Source organism: Aulonocara sp. 'chitande type north' Nkhata Bay, linkage group LG12 (genome assembly GCF_057382095.1).
Source record: "Aulonocara sp. 'chitande type north' Nkhata Bay isolate Kocher_YH1m ecotype deep benthic linkage group LG12, A_spYH_male_GT1.1, whole genome shotgun sequence".
NCBI lineage: Eukaryota > Metazoa > Chordata > Actinopteri > Cichliformes > Cichlidae > Aulonocara > Aulonocara sp. 'chitande type north' Nkhata Bay.
In genome coordinates, this window is record NC_141355.1 from 19861029 (window position 1) to 19876151 (window position 15123).

Consider the following 15123-nt stretch of genomic DNA (forward strand, 5'->3'; position numbering starts at 1 on the left):
TGCAGTTTTTAAGGTGCTAAGACAAAAGTTCATGTGATCATCAAGAGAAACTGATGAGGTTGAATAAAAACGTGTCATTTCTGATCACTGTGCAAAACCGCCTAACTAAGAGTGAAACAATGGCGGTTAACTGAAGGCTTTGGTCTTGCTATTTTACATAAAGAGAGGGGGCAAGGCTTATAAAGTTGCCTGATGATCATCATTATTGGCTACTACAAAGCACACAGCAAAATCTCCAGTGTTAAATTAACACTAGAGAGTGTCTATATGGGTCCACACCTCTGAGTGTTAAATACAACACTGTTGAGTGTTAAATTAACACTTTTGACAGTGTTATATGTTTAAAAGTAACCGAGTCAGTTTTGAAGATTAAAATTTTCAAATTCAAATTCAAATTTTATTTGTCACATACACAGTCATACACAGTACGATATGCAGTGAAATGCTTAGACAACTGCTCGTGACCTAAAGAAAAAAAAAAGGAAAAAGCTATGAATAAGATAGGAAATAAATATGAAAAATTAAAAAATGTAAATTTAACTAGGAAGGAATAAAATATAAAAAAAATAAGGTTAAAGATGAAATAACTGTACAACACAAATTAGAATGAAGGGTAAATTTAACTGGGAAAGAATAAGATAAAATATACAAATTAAAGTTGAAAATAAAATAACTGTACAACAAAATACACAATACACAGTATAGAACTATATAAGAATGTATGAAGAAATATAAATAAATAAATATATATATACGCACAATAACAGCAGCTGTACAAGTATTAACTGGAAATGAAGAATATAGTGACCAGTGTTGTACAATCCACATTATGTCTTGTGCAGTGCAAATATGCTTAAAGTGATTTAAGTGATGAAGTGAAAACAATGTCCAGAATGTCCAGTGTGTGTGTAAGAACTATATGTGTGGGTCAGTACTGTGTGGTGGTGTGATTGAGAGATCGTATCGCCTGCGGGAAGAAGCTCCTCCTCAGTCTCTCTGAGCAGTGCTGATTTTCTAACACTGGAAAATAACTCAAAATGTTAGAAATATTCCAGTGTTAGAAAATCAGCACTGCTCAGTGTTAGCCATTGTTAATCTTCAAAACTGACTAGGTTACTTTTAAACATATAACACTGTCAAAAGTGTTAATTTAACACTCAACAGTGTTGTATTTAACACTCAGAGGTGTGGACCCATATAGACACTCTCTAGTGTTAATTTAACACTGGGGCAAAAGTGTGTTACGGATTCAAATATTGGGGGTGGATACAAGAGGAAAAACCACAATAACAACACTGGTCCGGCCGGGTTGAGTCAAACGATGATTTTAATGATCACACGCGTGGGAGATGGACACCGTACGCAGACAGCATCAGATCTCAAAATGGTGGAGCATTGATCAAACTCTTATAGCCTCTAGTGGCCCCCACCTTATCATAAAAGCCTGAACATTCACATGCTTTCTCTCACTCAGCGCCTAAGCTACGACCTTGGCTCCCTGTTTATCTGCTCCTGCTGAGATGGGGCAGAAAACTCCAGTATGTTCTGTTCTCTTCTAATCAGACAAATAAGGCGATGACTTTCTGCGAACAGTATTTCTTATAACTCAGCAGTATAATGCATCATAAAACAATATCATTCATTCAAAATAAATCAGCAGTCTAATGTAATGCAAATCAGTTTAACAAAGGCAATAGTTATCACCTTCTAATTCAGGAGAATAATGCAAACTAAAACTACATAATAATTCACAATCTTTAATTAGGGGTCTAACATGGCATAAAATAATATTATAATCCAACACTCCCCCTGATGAGCTCTTTAGAATAAAGAGCTCACCTACACCCTGTAATCCAGTGTGGCCGGGTTCATTTCTTCTCACTCCTGAGGTCCTTTGTCCCCCTGTTGGGCGAACCATATGTGAGATGACCTCTGTGTTTGCGCAGTTCAGATGCAAGAAAAACTATTATTACAACAATAGCAGGTACAGATGACACTCCCCAGTTCTTCCACAGCTTTATTTTGGTGCTACCTTATACCCTTCAGACGTACTCAGACTAGAACCTCTGTCCAAGGAGCTTTTAGCCTTTATTTTATTGCTGCAGCCACCAGTGTCTTCCAGTTGGGTGATCCTCTGCTCTCCTTTCTTCAACCTCAGGGGTTAGACAACCCTTCAGCCGTGACACAGATCAGGGGATTATTCTGCCCCGATTTCCAACAACGATCTGTGTATCCTCGGGTCCTGTGTGTCCTGTGTATCCTCCAGAAAAAGGAATAGGAACGTGTCCCCCTTTTGCCCAAGAGCCTCTCGAACCTCGTTGGTCTGGTGTTCCTGGATTTCCGCCAACCCCTTCATGGTTATTGCTGTGTTTATGGGATCCATCCTTTTGAGGTGACTAATCAGAGCCCAAACGCCATGACACTTGAACCCAGTTGGTGTCTCGGCAGTCACTGTGTCTGTCTCTGCTGCGAAGGATCCTCGTATATCTGTGACCTCGTCTGGTGCCTGTTCCTTTCTCTGTAAGAGACAGAAAACCAAAACACCTCTCTTCCTAGCCCTAATAATCTAATGTTGTTATCTACTGATCTTCTGGTGATTCAGAATTGGTTTAGACTATTCAGAATGTCCCAGGGACTTATTCTAATCATATCCTATGTGTGTGTAAGCGTGTTTGCATTTAGCCCTCTGCACTCAAGGCATTTCCTACACTTTATCAGTCTGGACCATCACGCCGAACGAAGCTTATGACCTTCAAAAGACCGAGCGCCAACTCATTATAAGCACATTTGCAAGGTGTGTCTGGAAATTATTAAAACCACTCATTTTAACAAAAGACATCAAAAACAAATTAGCCATTTTTAATCCTAACATTTGCCCCCCCAAAAATCATGTGTTTGCTTCCGCCTACTGTCCCACGGTTTCCTCTCCAGTGTGGTACTCAGCTTCTCATGAACACAGGCATTTTATCTTCTAAACGCTATTCAGTTCACTTCAATGACTAATGCTTAAACATGGAAATAATGATTTATGCTTCTCACTGATTCTCTAAAAAAGTCCGGAAACCTCTTGGGTCACTATTAGCTTAAGCAACTAACCACTCTTATTAGATTGTATAGTGTCATCTCAATGAGAACAAATTGAGTTGTTGGATTTCGTACAGATCTTTAAAGCCTGAGGCAATTGTGTTAAATACACGCGAGATGCTTACGTAAACCCAAGGGCTGGCCCCTTTTTTCTTTTTTTTCTTTTTTCAGTGTGTTCCTCCTTCAATTAAATCTCAATCACAAAAATGTGGCGCTCCGAAATAAGGCTCACACCGTTAATTCATCATTTTCACTCTGTGCCACTGCTCCTTATCAGGCTATGTGAAGCACAGTAAACAATTCAGTGGAGGCCTTAAGCCATAAACAGGCATCACACACAGACATTGTTTTCATAACCAAACTGCCTTAGACCTTGTCCCCTAAATCTACACAAATGCCCTCTGGGTGACATGAAATGCATTTAACCAATAAACAATCAATGGGTTCTTGCTGTTGTAACAGATTCTGTATTTGGATGTTTGTGTGCAGCATTTGTTAGTAAAGCGTTCTTCATTGCATCAGCGTGTGTGTGTATCACTCTTCATTGCACAAGCGTGTGCATGTGTGTGTGTGTTCATCACTTCTCAGTGAATTGAATCACCATTTCGATTTGTGTGCATGTGTGTGTGTCATTTCTCAGTGAATTGACTCAGCGTGTGTGTGTGTGTGTCAGTTCTCACTCAATCAACGAGTGCATATGTGTTCATATGTGTGTTTCTCTTCATTCTGAGTCAGTGTATGTAGATGTGTGTGTTTGTGTGTGTTTGTGTTCATTACTTTCCTGTTCTGGTGTTCTGGGTCCAACCGAAGAAAGTCCAACTTTTTTGTAATCAATTAACCAGTATCAGCCTCTAACTGTATCTGGCCTAATCTCTAAAGTCCCTAACTCAATTTAACAGTGTCCAAAAAAGCGCAGATACCGTTTAACACGGTAAGGAGCCTCTAACTCCTAGCTTATTCCAGGATGCCCTGTACCCCACAGTTAAGCCAAACTGAACTAACCCTGATCGCCGACAGGTCAAGGTCGCGCGTCCACGGCCAGGAGGGAGCGTAACCTCTGGGCTATGCGCTTCTTAGCAGCCTCTAACTGCCGTCCTATAATAATTTATAACACTTTGAAACAGCAGTCAACTCCTCGAAACAAGAGTATGACTGAGGCAGGTGCAACTTAGTGATCAATGGAGCCTCTAACTCACAAAATGACCAATTCCCTACCAAACTACTTGAGCCTCTAACTGCATTAATTTCTTAGCAGCCTCTAACTGCATTAACTCATGAGATTTTTTCATCAAAATCAAAACAGACATCTACCAGTAATTTCAGTGAGTAGACTTTAATTTTATCATGTCCAATTTGGCACACTTTGGAAATAGATTCAACAGGTAGTGCCTTACCTTTGTATAAGCTTGTGCCCACGCACGTCACACCACTGGCTCGTGCCTGTCCGTTCGACAACCTCGGACCGTCCAAACCTCCAACTTCCACCCCAATACCACAGGACGAGCCCCCAAACTGGAAGACACTGGTAGCTGCAGCAATAAAATAAAGGCTAAAAGCTCCTTGGACAGAGGTTCTAGTCTGAGTACGTCTGAAGGGTATAAGGTAGCACCAAAATAAAGCTGTGGGAGAATTGGGTAGTGTCATCTGTACCTGCTATTGTTGTAATAATAGTTTTTCTTGCATCTGAACTGCGCAAACACAGAGGTCATCTCACATATGGTTCGCTCAACAGGGGGACAAAGGGCCTCAGGAGTGAGAAGAAATGAACCCGGCCACACTGGATTACAGGGTGTAGGTGAGCTCTTTATTCTAAAGAGCTCATCAGGGGGAGTGTTGGATTATAATATTATTTTATGCCATGTTAGACCCCTAATTAAAGATTGTGAATTATTATGTAGTTTTAGTTTGCATTATTCTCCTGAATTAGAAGGTGATAACTATTGCCTTTGTTAAACTGATTTGCATTACATTAGACTGCTGATTTATTGTGAATGAATGATATTGTTTTATGATGCATTATACTGCTGAGTTATAAGAAATACTGTTCGCAGAAAGTCATCGCCTTATTTGTCTGATTAGAAGAGAACAGAACATACTGGAGTTTTCTGCCCCATCTCAGCAGGAGCAGATAAACAGGGAGCCAAGGTCGTAGCTTAGGCGCCGTGTGAGAGAAAGCATGTGATTGTTTAGGCTTTTATGATTAGGTGGGGGCCACTAGAGGCTATAAGAGTTTGATCAATGCTCCACCATTTTGAGATCTGATGCTGTCTGCGTACGGTGTCCATCTCCCACGCGTGTGATCATTAAAATCATCGTTTGACTCAACCCGGCCGGACCAGTGTTGTTATTGTGGTTTTTCCTCTTGTATCCATCCCCAATATTTGAATCCGTAACACAAAACAACATCATTTTCCTGTTTGTCTGTTTTTGTTTTGTTTTTGTTTTGTTTTGTTTTTTCTCTTTATGCTTGATTACAGGCTGCTTTGTCGGCCCTGAAAGCCGAGGCTGACCTGGACTCCTGCTCGCCCCTCTACCATCTTTGCTCACTCCTCTACCATCTTTGATGTGACCCTGACCAAATGCTACAGCAGCTGGACCCACAACAACAACCTACAAATGTCAACAGTGCTGCAGGAAAATGATCTCATGCAGCAGAGAGGCCCGTTTCACTACACGGAGGAGATTTCCAGACAGCTTCAGCTGACAGAGCTGTGACGAGACGGCCATTAAGCCCGGATGAAAAGTGAGGCAGAGCAAAAGAATGCTGACCTTAACAACTCTGCATTAAAACTGTGCAGGACAGTGACGGACCAACACGGATGATCGGGCAGCAAAAAGGGCGTGCCAGAGACAGGAGGAGTAACTGAGGTCAGGAGGCACCTCAGAATGGACAAAAGCACAAGAAGAAAATAAGCTGAAGGCACAGGTGTCGGGGCTCGGCCAGGAGCTGACCTCTGAGAAGAGCCGAACAGCAGAGCCGCAGAAGGCCGTGGAGCAAAGCAAGGAAAACATCAACAAACTTCAATCTGACATGTACAGAAAAGACTCTGAAGTTTCTGCCCTCAGTAAGAGCTCAAGGCATCAGAGCAGAAGCTGAGCATGGCTCAGGAGGAGCTGGCTGATAATCGAACCCATCAGTCAGGCTTGGAGTCACAGACACAGGACTTGAAATCAGGCCGGAGCTTGCTGGAGCAGGAGGTCGCCAAACCTGACGAAAAAGCTCCAACAGCAGGAGCAAGCCCTGAAGGAGCTACAGAAGCAAAAGGGTCAAGTTAAGGAGGAGCTGGACAAGGAGAAGATGCAGGACACTGGAGAAAAGGACTGCCTCAATTGGGGCCACAACCAGTATGGACAGAACTTTGAGCAGCAGCACCAATGGATGCAAACAGGCTGAAATGGAGGAGGGCAGGACCCCAGGGCACGCTTCAGGCCGTGGTTTACCCAGAACACCAGAACAGGAAAGTGATGAACACAAACACACACAAACGCACACATCTACATACACTGATTCAGAATGAAGAGAAACACACATAAGACACACACATGCACACGCTTGTGCAATGAAGAGTGATCCACACACACACACACACACATGCACACGCTTGTGCAATGAAGAGTGATACACACACATGCACATGCACACGCTTGTGCAATGAAGAGTGATACACACACACGCTGATGCAATGAAGAACGCTTTACTAACAAATGCTGCACACAAACATCCAAATACAGAATCTGTTACAACAGCAAGAACCCATTGATTGTTTATTGGTTAAATGCATTTCATGTCACCCAGAGGGCATTTGTGTAGATTTAGGGGACAAGGTCTAAGGCAGTTTGGTTATGAAAACAATGTCTGTGTGTGATGCCTGTTTATGGCTTAAGGCCTCCACTGAATTGTTTACTGTGCTTCACACAGCCTGAAAAGGAGCAGTGGTACAGAGTGAAAATGATGAATTAACGGTGTGAGCCTTATTTCGGAGCGCCACATTTTTGTGATTGAGATTTAATTGAAGGAGGAACACACTGAAAAAAGAAAAAAAAGAAAAAAGGGGCCAGCCCTTGGGTTTACGTAAGCATCTCGCGTGTATTTAACACAATTGCCTCAGGCTTTAAAGATCTGTACGAAATCCAACAACTCAATTTGTTCTCATTGAGATGACACTATACAATCTAATAAGAGTGGTTAGTTGCTGAACTCACGGAATTCACAACACCGCATAAGATTTCAAACTACAGGAAAATCACTGGAGTTATAAGAGGCAGACAACGACACACACACCCCATGCATGCTATTGCTATTTATTGTGGATTAACCTGTCAAGGGCAAGAACAAAAGAATTCTGCCTCAAATACAGGAAATCATAGCTTTTCTGTATTTCCTACATTGTTGGCATGCTGGTTAGTGCTGTTGCTTGACAGTAAGAAGCTCCTGGGTGCAAGTCCACAGTCTGGCTAGTTTGCAGTGGTTTCTCTTTGGGTATTCTGGTTTCCTGCCACAGTGAAAAGTCATGCAGTTATTAGAGCTAGGTTAATTGATGATTCTAAATTATCCATGAATGTAAGTGTAAACGGCTGTTTCTTTCTATCTGATAGACCGGTCAGCTGTCCGGGGTGTACCCTGCCTGGCAACCTATCACTTCAGGGTTATTTCCCAGCCCTGGTGCAACCAGGATAAAGATAGGAGGATGGTAGTTGTTGTAGACCCCTTCAATTTTTATGGTAACCAGAATCTAGACTTTGTTGAACCGCATGTAATATGAAGACAACATGTAGTATTTAAGTGACCAAGTAGTATTCGGATAAAAGTTATTGAATAGTGTTGAAATAAACTGACAGAATTGAAGGATTAAAATACTCCAGGAGCTCAACTTTCTCCATCTGAACATGTTTCAATCGTGTTTTATGAACACAAAATGCACAGGTTTACTGAATATGAAAAGGTTGTGTTGATTTAACTCAGTTGTTTAAGTTTCTGCCAAAGCAAAACATTTGTGTGCAACCAGTGTCCACTATTGAATTAAGTAAATCCAACATGTTTTTTGTCAGTGCAAAAAGGAGTTACGGTACCTGTATTCCTACACAATATTGTCCCGGGAGGGAGAAAAACTTTCTTGTGAAGTTTTGGTTGATTTTTGGGTTTTGCTTGACACTAGGTTGATTTTATCAGTGAGGTTTGGATTGTTTTCTTTCTCTAAGAGAGAGAAAGATGGTTTTATGCTTGGACATGTTTGCAATGGGCCTCAGTATTTGTTATTATATGAGTATTTTATTGGTTACGTTTGTTTTTGCTTTTGTTACAGTGCACTGAGATAAGAAAATCTGAGAGGTGTGATCCACCGGTGGTGATGTTTTGGTATTTTGTGAGTTCCTGATTTAACAAATCAGCTCTTTAATCCAGGCCTGAGAGATTGAACTTTAAAGCGCTATAAAATATTCTTACTGGAAACAGTTGCAAAGTATTTTTCTCCATGATTATAATGGGCTTGGGAGAAATTCACTTATATGGGACATTGATCACATGAGAAGTCCTGAGCCTAAAAGGATTGCAGCAAGTCAATCCAGTCCAAAAAACAAGGAACTGTTTTCCTTTAAAATGATGACGTCATCTTTTTAAAGGAAAACAGTTCCTTTTATATTATAAATATAATGTGCCAAACCACATGCGGATGGAGAGTTGGAATCGATAAGATGGTGAAATAACACGCAGTAAAATGTTGATCATGTTGATTATGTTTATTCCAGTGTGCAGAGCAAGGTTATTATTATTAACGAAAACAAATGAAATAACGAAAACTAGAAGTGAAAAAACATTTTCGTAACAAGTGTCAATGTGTAACAGCTGTTAAAATGAACATGGAGTGCTCTGTGATAACATGAATGCTGTTTAAACATGCTAATTATCACTTTATTTATTGAGAAATTGGATATAAGCATCCTCTAACACCCAGAGATCACAGTCTGTAGAGTCAGTGTCCTTTCCGGAGAATTTTCTCTGAACCACTCAAACATTATCTGCCTTAAAACAAAATTATTAAAACTGCATTTAGGTGCCATCAGTACTGTAGTAATAGCATTCCTTGACATGATCCGAAAGAGAGAACTATATAAGGTGAGTTGATCTAGAGTGCGTTTGCTGAAGCTAGAGAGGTTCATTCATTGTTCAAAATGATGGTGATGTGTGTCTGAAACCAGCTGAAGAGAGAGCTAAGGTGAAAAACCTCTTGTGAAAAGTCAGCCCCTGAGGGACCTTGTAAAAAGCTGTAAAAAAGGTGTATGTTCCATACCTGAGTGGACTGGTATTATCTCAGGGGCATTCAAACAGTTCCCCATAGAACAAATCTCTCCTGCAAAGTAGCAAAAGAAGAACTGAGCGAGTTGTCGAAGGAAAGTTGGCGGTAATGTGTTTCAATTTTAACTGATTTCTCTATCACACATCGACAACCGTCTGTGGAATTCTAAACATGGGAAGTCTGATGTTTAAACAGACCTGTAAAATTAACAGTCTGATAGCATGAAGAGCAAACCAAAGCGAAATTGATATTCTGACAAAGACAAACTGAAATAACTTTGATAACTTTTTATAAACTTTGTTTAAAGAAAAACACTGAACAAAGGGGGGGAAATGCAACTTTATCTAAGCAGAATTAACATCTACTCAGTTGTAGCTGCAGGATTCATTTTACAGCTGAGTCAATGCTAAACTAAAATCTGCAAGTCACATAACATTCAACATTTCTCCTGCATGAGGTGCAGCTTTTCACTGTGTAAAAACCAGCGGGTTAAAGAGGCAATCAAAGAGTGTTTGATCCTGGTGATCTGTAGTGCAGGCTTCTGGGTGACCCACGTATCACATTGCCCGTAAAGGCAGTCGCCATCCGGCCCCATGCCACCTCAGACCGCATAAAAGCAGCTCCAGCCTAAAGAGATCTGTCTTACCTGAACTCAGAAATATGAAGGTTATAGTGACTTCATTTAATGTATATTTAATACTGTTTTCCATTTAAGTGTGTCTGTGTGTCACCAGAAAATGTGATTCCAGAGACATTTATAGAAGGAGGAATCACTACAAAGGCAATTTTGAGGACAAATCCTTTAGTTTTTAACTATGAAAGATGCAGTCGCAAAGCTTGTGAGTTTAATTACGATATAAATAAAAAGGCTCAGTTTGGAAATGGGTGTGAGCTGACCTATTAGTACTGAGTAAAGATCACCATTAGTGTCAGTCCTCATGTCCCATTTAGGGTGGACCCAGGCTCCATCCCATTTTACACTCCTGTCATACATTAATTGGGATTTTTAATGCAGTATGTAACTCCCTTTGTCAAGAGTGATTTCATATGCAAACACACACTATTGCAGTTGATGTGGTCTCTAGGATTGATCTCTTTCAATAGAGTAGCTATTTTTTTTCTGTTTCTGTGGATTTGACAAAAATCGTTCAGTATGTACACGCGTAAGCCGATAACAGAAAATCTGCATTTCTGCATGTTCTCCCTGTGAGTGTGCCTCCCACACAAGTACAGGGAGAACATGCGCTCTGTCTTAGCCCTGTGTTGGACAGGCCTGGGTGTACACATGTCCTGTGATAGCTTGTATTGGCTCCACAGTGTGACCGTAACTTGGATAAGAAAATAGATGGATGGACGACTTCAACTGGCACACACAAAGGCAACCACATTATTCAAGAAAGCAAAAAAAAAAGAATAAAAAATGGCATAAAACTGGTTGTAATTTAGGTGTCAGATAAAAGTTAAACCTGTGACCAGGAGTGGAAAATGACAGAGTGTTGGTTTTTTGGTTGTGAACCCACTATTTAATGCAGAATGTGGGGTAAATGGAGTTGGCTCTGGACAAAAGTGAACCTTGATCCCTTGAAGTCCAGACAACCAAACCTTATCCCCACAGCTTTAGAGGCCATGTGATGTAAGTGGCAGTGCAAACATTGATTACAATGGCATTTCTTCAAATCAAAATAGTGTGAATGTAAAACAAAGTGTAAGAAGTAAGAAGAAAGTAAAGAAATAGGCTTTATTTCTTCTCTTGGATATCATTTGTAATAATATATGATATATAACTTCAAATATACGATATATTTGTAGTTCGATACTTCCCATCCTCTTTCAGCTCCACCTTCACCTTCCTGGTCTTGAACTGGTGCATTCAAGTCCAGGATGGTGAAGGTGGTGAAAGCGCACCAGCTTTCACATGTGTTAACCACCACAATATTCATGCTAAAAGCGGTTTTGTGTAATAAGCTTAACTTTTGCAAAAACTTTGTTGTGGTCACCTATCTTTTCATACTGCTAAACCAGAAGTGTAATAATATATTGTCTGATCCGGCTCAGAAGAAAGAAAATAGTTCCTGTGGTGATGCAGTGTTTAGCTCTGTTGCATCACAGCCTAATGGTTTGGACCTGTTGGCTGGCTGTGGCCTGTCTGCTTGGGGGTTGTATGTTCTCGCTGTGCCTGTATGAGTTGTCCCTGGGTGCTCCAGCTTCCTACCGCAGCCCAAATACATGCATGTTAGGTTAAGTAGTAATTCTAAATATGTTGTTGTAGGTGTGAATATGAGCATGAATAACAGTCGGTCGCGCTGCGTTAGCCCTGTTGGACTAGCAACTACTTGTTGTGTGACAGCTGGGATAGGTTCCAGCTCTGCATGGTCCTGTAACCGAGTAGGTATGTAAAAGGAATAATGTTCCCTGCTAACCACAAGTACTTCTTTCTATGACTTCTTAACATCTTTAAAAAATATAAAGGCAAAAAAAAAAATAAAAGAAAGAGCTGCACAGTAACAGTGAGAATGCCCGAATAATGACAGTTGTTTGGAGTAATCTGTTGTCACTCAGCAAGTAGGGTGTCAGTCACGTTGGGACAGCTGACCAGCTGTCAGTCACTCAGAGAGAAAACACAGATTTCCTCTTCTGTGTAACATTTGTTGCCTCTGGGGAAAACCACTGATCTACACTGAGTTTTGTGTTTTTTTGTCTTGGCTCCAGCTTCTAAAAGAATGTCTTTACCTCAAGTCTTTACATAAAGTTCTTGTGGTGATATTTTAAGAAGCCCAGCAGACTGGAACTTTATGAATGGCTGCATCTGGCACGCTTTTTCTTACACTGAATGGATGGCAGTGGAACAAAGACATAAGAAGCGAGTTAAAACCAGAGAGGGGGATGATAATCGAACACAAACCATCCCCGCATCACAGATATTTGCCAATTGCAGTTCACATAATGCAGCAATCTGGAAACCTTTTAATCCCCCAACCCCATTCTTTCCCAGCCTATGCATGACCTCTGGGCACTTGAGATTGCAGTGTTTCAAAAAAATGTTGGTGTCATGCTGGACAACTCAGATCCTAAGTGTTTTAAAACTGTGTGATCCTAAATATTTTCACTAACTGTGTGAACAGTCATTGACTCCTTATGGTAAACTTCCAAGTGGAGTTATGTTTCTTACTCTTACTTTAGCCACTACACAGATGGGCGTGTGAGACAGTCGGTTATTAAGCCAGGCAGAAATTAAGCCTACACAAGAGAAGGCAGTATGGGCAGCTCAGCAATTCTTTGGTCTCTGACCAAGAGGAAGTTAAGATAATAACATAATGCATTCCCTGTCATGAGAGAAAATCAAGTCAACTGTAGAAAGTCATTTTGGTTTCCTTGGTTCCAATTACCGTTTTAAAGAATGGTTTGGTAAAACTGGAAAACAAATCTTTTTTGGCCGCCCATTAAAATGTTTGGGTGGTATAGATGACTTTTAAGATCGCTTGGCAGTCACTGTATACTTCTAAGTAGAATCAGGTCAGGCGAGAACATGAAGAAACTACAAGACAGTGATAGAAAACACTTGCAAACATTATAAAACATTTGAAATGAAACAAATCTTTAAGTTTGCATATGAAATTGTGTTGAAACATCACTGTTGCTGCTTTCTCATCTGATTTTACCTATGCATGAGTAACAGCAAAAAAAGAAAAAGAAAATATATTTAGAGGACCTTATATGGCACCTTTTGAGCAAAGTTTAAATATCTACTGCACAACGTGGGGAAAAGAAAAAAGGCTTCCCCAAAGCACACTCTGCAGCAGGTAGCCATTATCACACTTAATGTTCAACCACAGTCCTCTTCAAACCTGAAGAACATTTGGTTTAATTCAAATAATGAGGCCAATCAGTTCACACCAGCATCTCAAAGAGAAGGCCCTCATTATTCGTGATTATCAAAAAGCTGTTTTAATGACTGTGTTGAAACAAAGCGAGTACTCTTTGCCACTGGCTATACTGCTCTACTGCCGAAAAAACATCACGAATGAGAGACAACTCAACTCTAAATGTTGTATGGAAATTTGTATTTCAATAAAGTTAATTAAGCAATAAAGTAAAATAAAATAAAATAAAATTTTAACATTCATGGGAATAACACAAGCAAACATGTAAGTAACTGCCAGGGTAAAATTGTACTGTGTATTTCTATTATAATGGTGAGAAAATGAGAAGGAGAAGACCAGCACTGCAAAGCATCTTACACGTGTGAAAGATTTGGTGGAACTTCTGCAAATGCAGGGCAAAACTTTCCAAACAACACTGTGTGTTCAGCTGCTGAATGATTTTAAAGTTTAAGCTTAGATTGAATATACCGTTTGTTTTTCATATTTATGCTTTTTTTTAAAGATTTACTTTCTATGTTTATTTTAGATGACACTGAGACATGTCACTATGTACATTTCAGTTATTACCTGGAAAAGTAGGTGTTCAAAAATGCTGGTAGTCTGCGTAAGTCTGTCTTAAGCCATCAAAGGTGCAACTGCCCTCAACACAGTGTTCACATATTTCAATCAAACTCTAGAAAACGGTCGCATGAGATGACAGTGTCGGTGCGTTTAGATCAGGACATCGCCTGATGTGATGTTGCCTTTTCTCACGATGCGTTACTTTCATTCGCAGTCCTGGAAATATTCTATTAAGTCAATGCAAAGGGGTTGCCTGGGAACACGCAGGAGCCCAGACACATGATGCCCCCTCACTATGAACTCACCCGTCAACTTCCTTTTCTTATTCTCACATTGACCCAAATCGGCACAACTGGACACACGCAGACAGCAGGTAAACTGCTTAATGTCGACTGTGTTGGACGTGTGGACCTCCTTCAGAGGGGTGGGGGGCAGGGCTGCAAGTTTAGGGCTGCAGTGCATGTGTGAAAGCAGGCTTTCAAAGAGCATGGCCTCTGCTTTACTTTCATATGCCCCACCCCCACAGAAACATCAGCACTTCCCGCTGTGAGCAAAAACAGCAGCAGGTAATTGAGTCTGACGTGTCTCCCCCAATAAAGCTGACTACACTTTTTATTCAGGAAAAAAGGGGGAAAAAACAGGAGAAATTATTTATTGCACTAGCAATTTAATTCACTGTAAAAAGTATATAGAAATTTATATTACAGCCCCCCCCCCCCCCCCCCCCAAAAAAAAAAAATACACTGTGTAAAATGCAAATAAAAAACAGAATGAAACGTCAGAAACTCATATTTATTCACAATAGAACACAAAAAACAAATCAAGGTCACTTAGAGTTTGATGGCTGCAACATGTCCCAATAAAGTTGGTACAGGACCATGTTTATCAATCTGTAGCATACTGTCTTCTTTAAACAGCAGTCTGTAAACATCTGGCAACTGAGGAAACCAGCTGCTACACTTCTGGGAGAGGAGCGTTATCCCAATATCGTCTAATATAGCATTCTAGCTGCACAACACTCCCGGGTCGTCTTTATTTAAGTTTTTCCATTTTATGATACTCCAAATGTTTCCAGTTGGTGAAAGAGTTCTTCTATTATGAAGTCATGTTGTTAGAGTAGATGCATGCAGCTCTAAAATCTTTGTACATCTTTTAGCATTGATGGTACGTTTCAATAGGCACTAACAGAGATGCAACTTTTTGCACTGAGCGCTGAAAACAAGTTGGATGGTCCCTCTTTAGCCTGGAGACTAAGAGGGCACTGTTTCTGGATTGTGTTCACACATGGCCCCATTTTTTGTTTA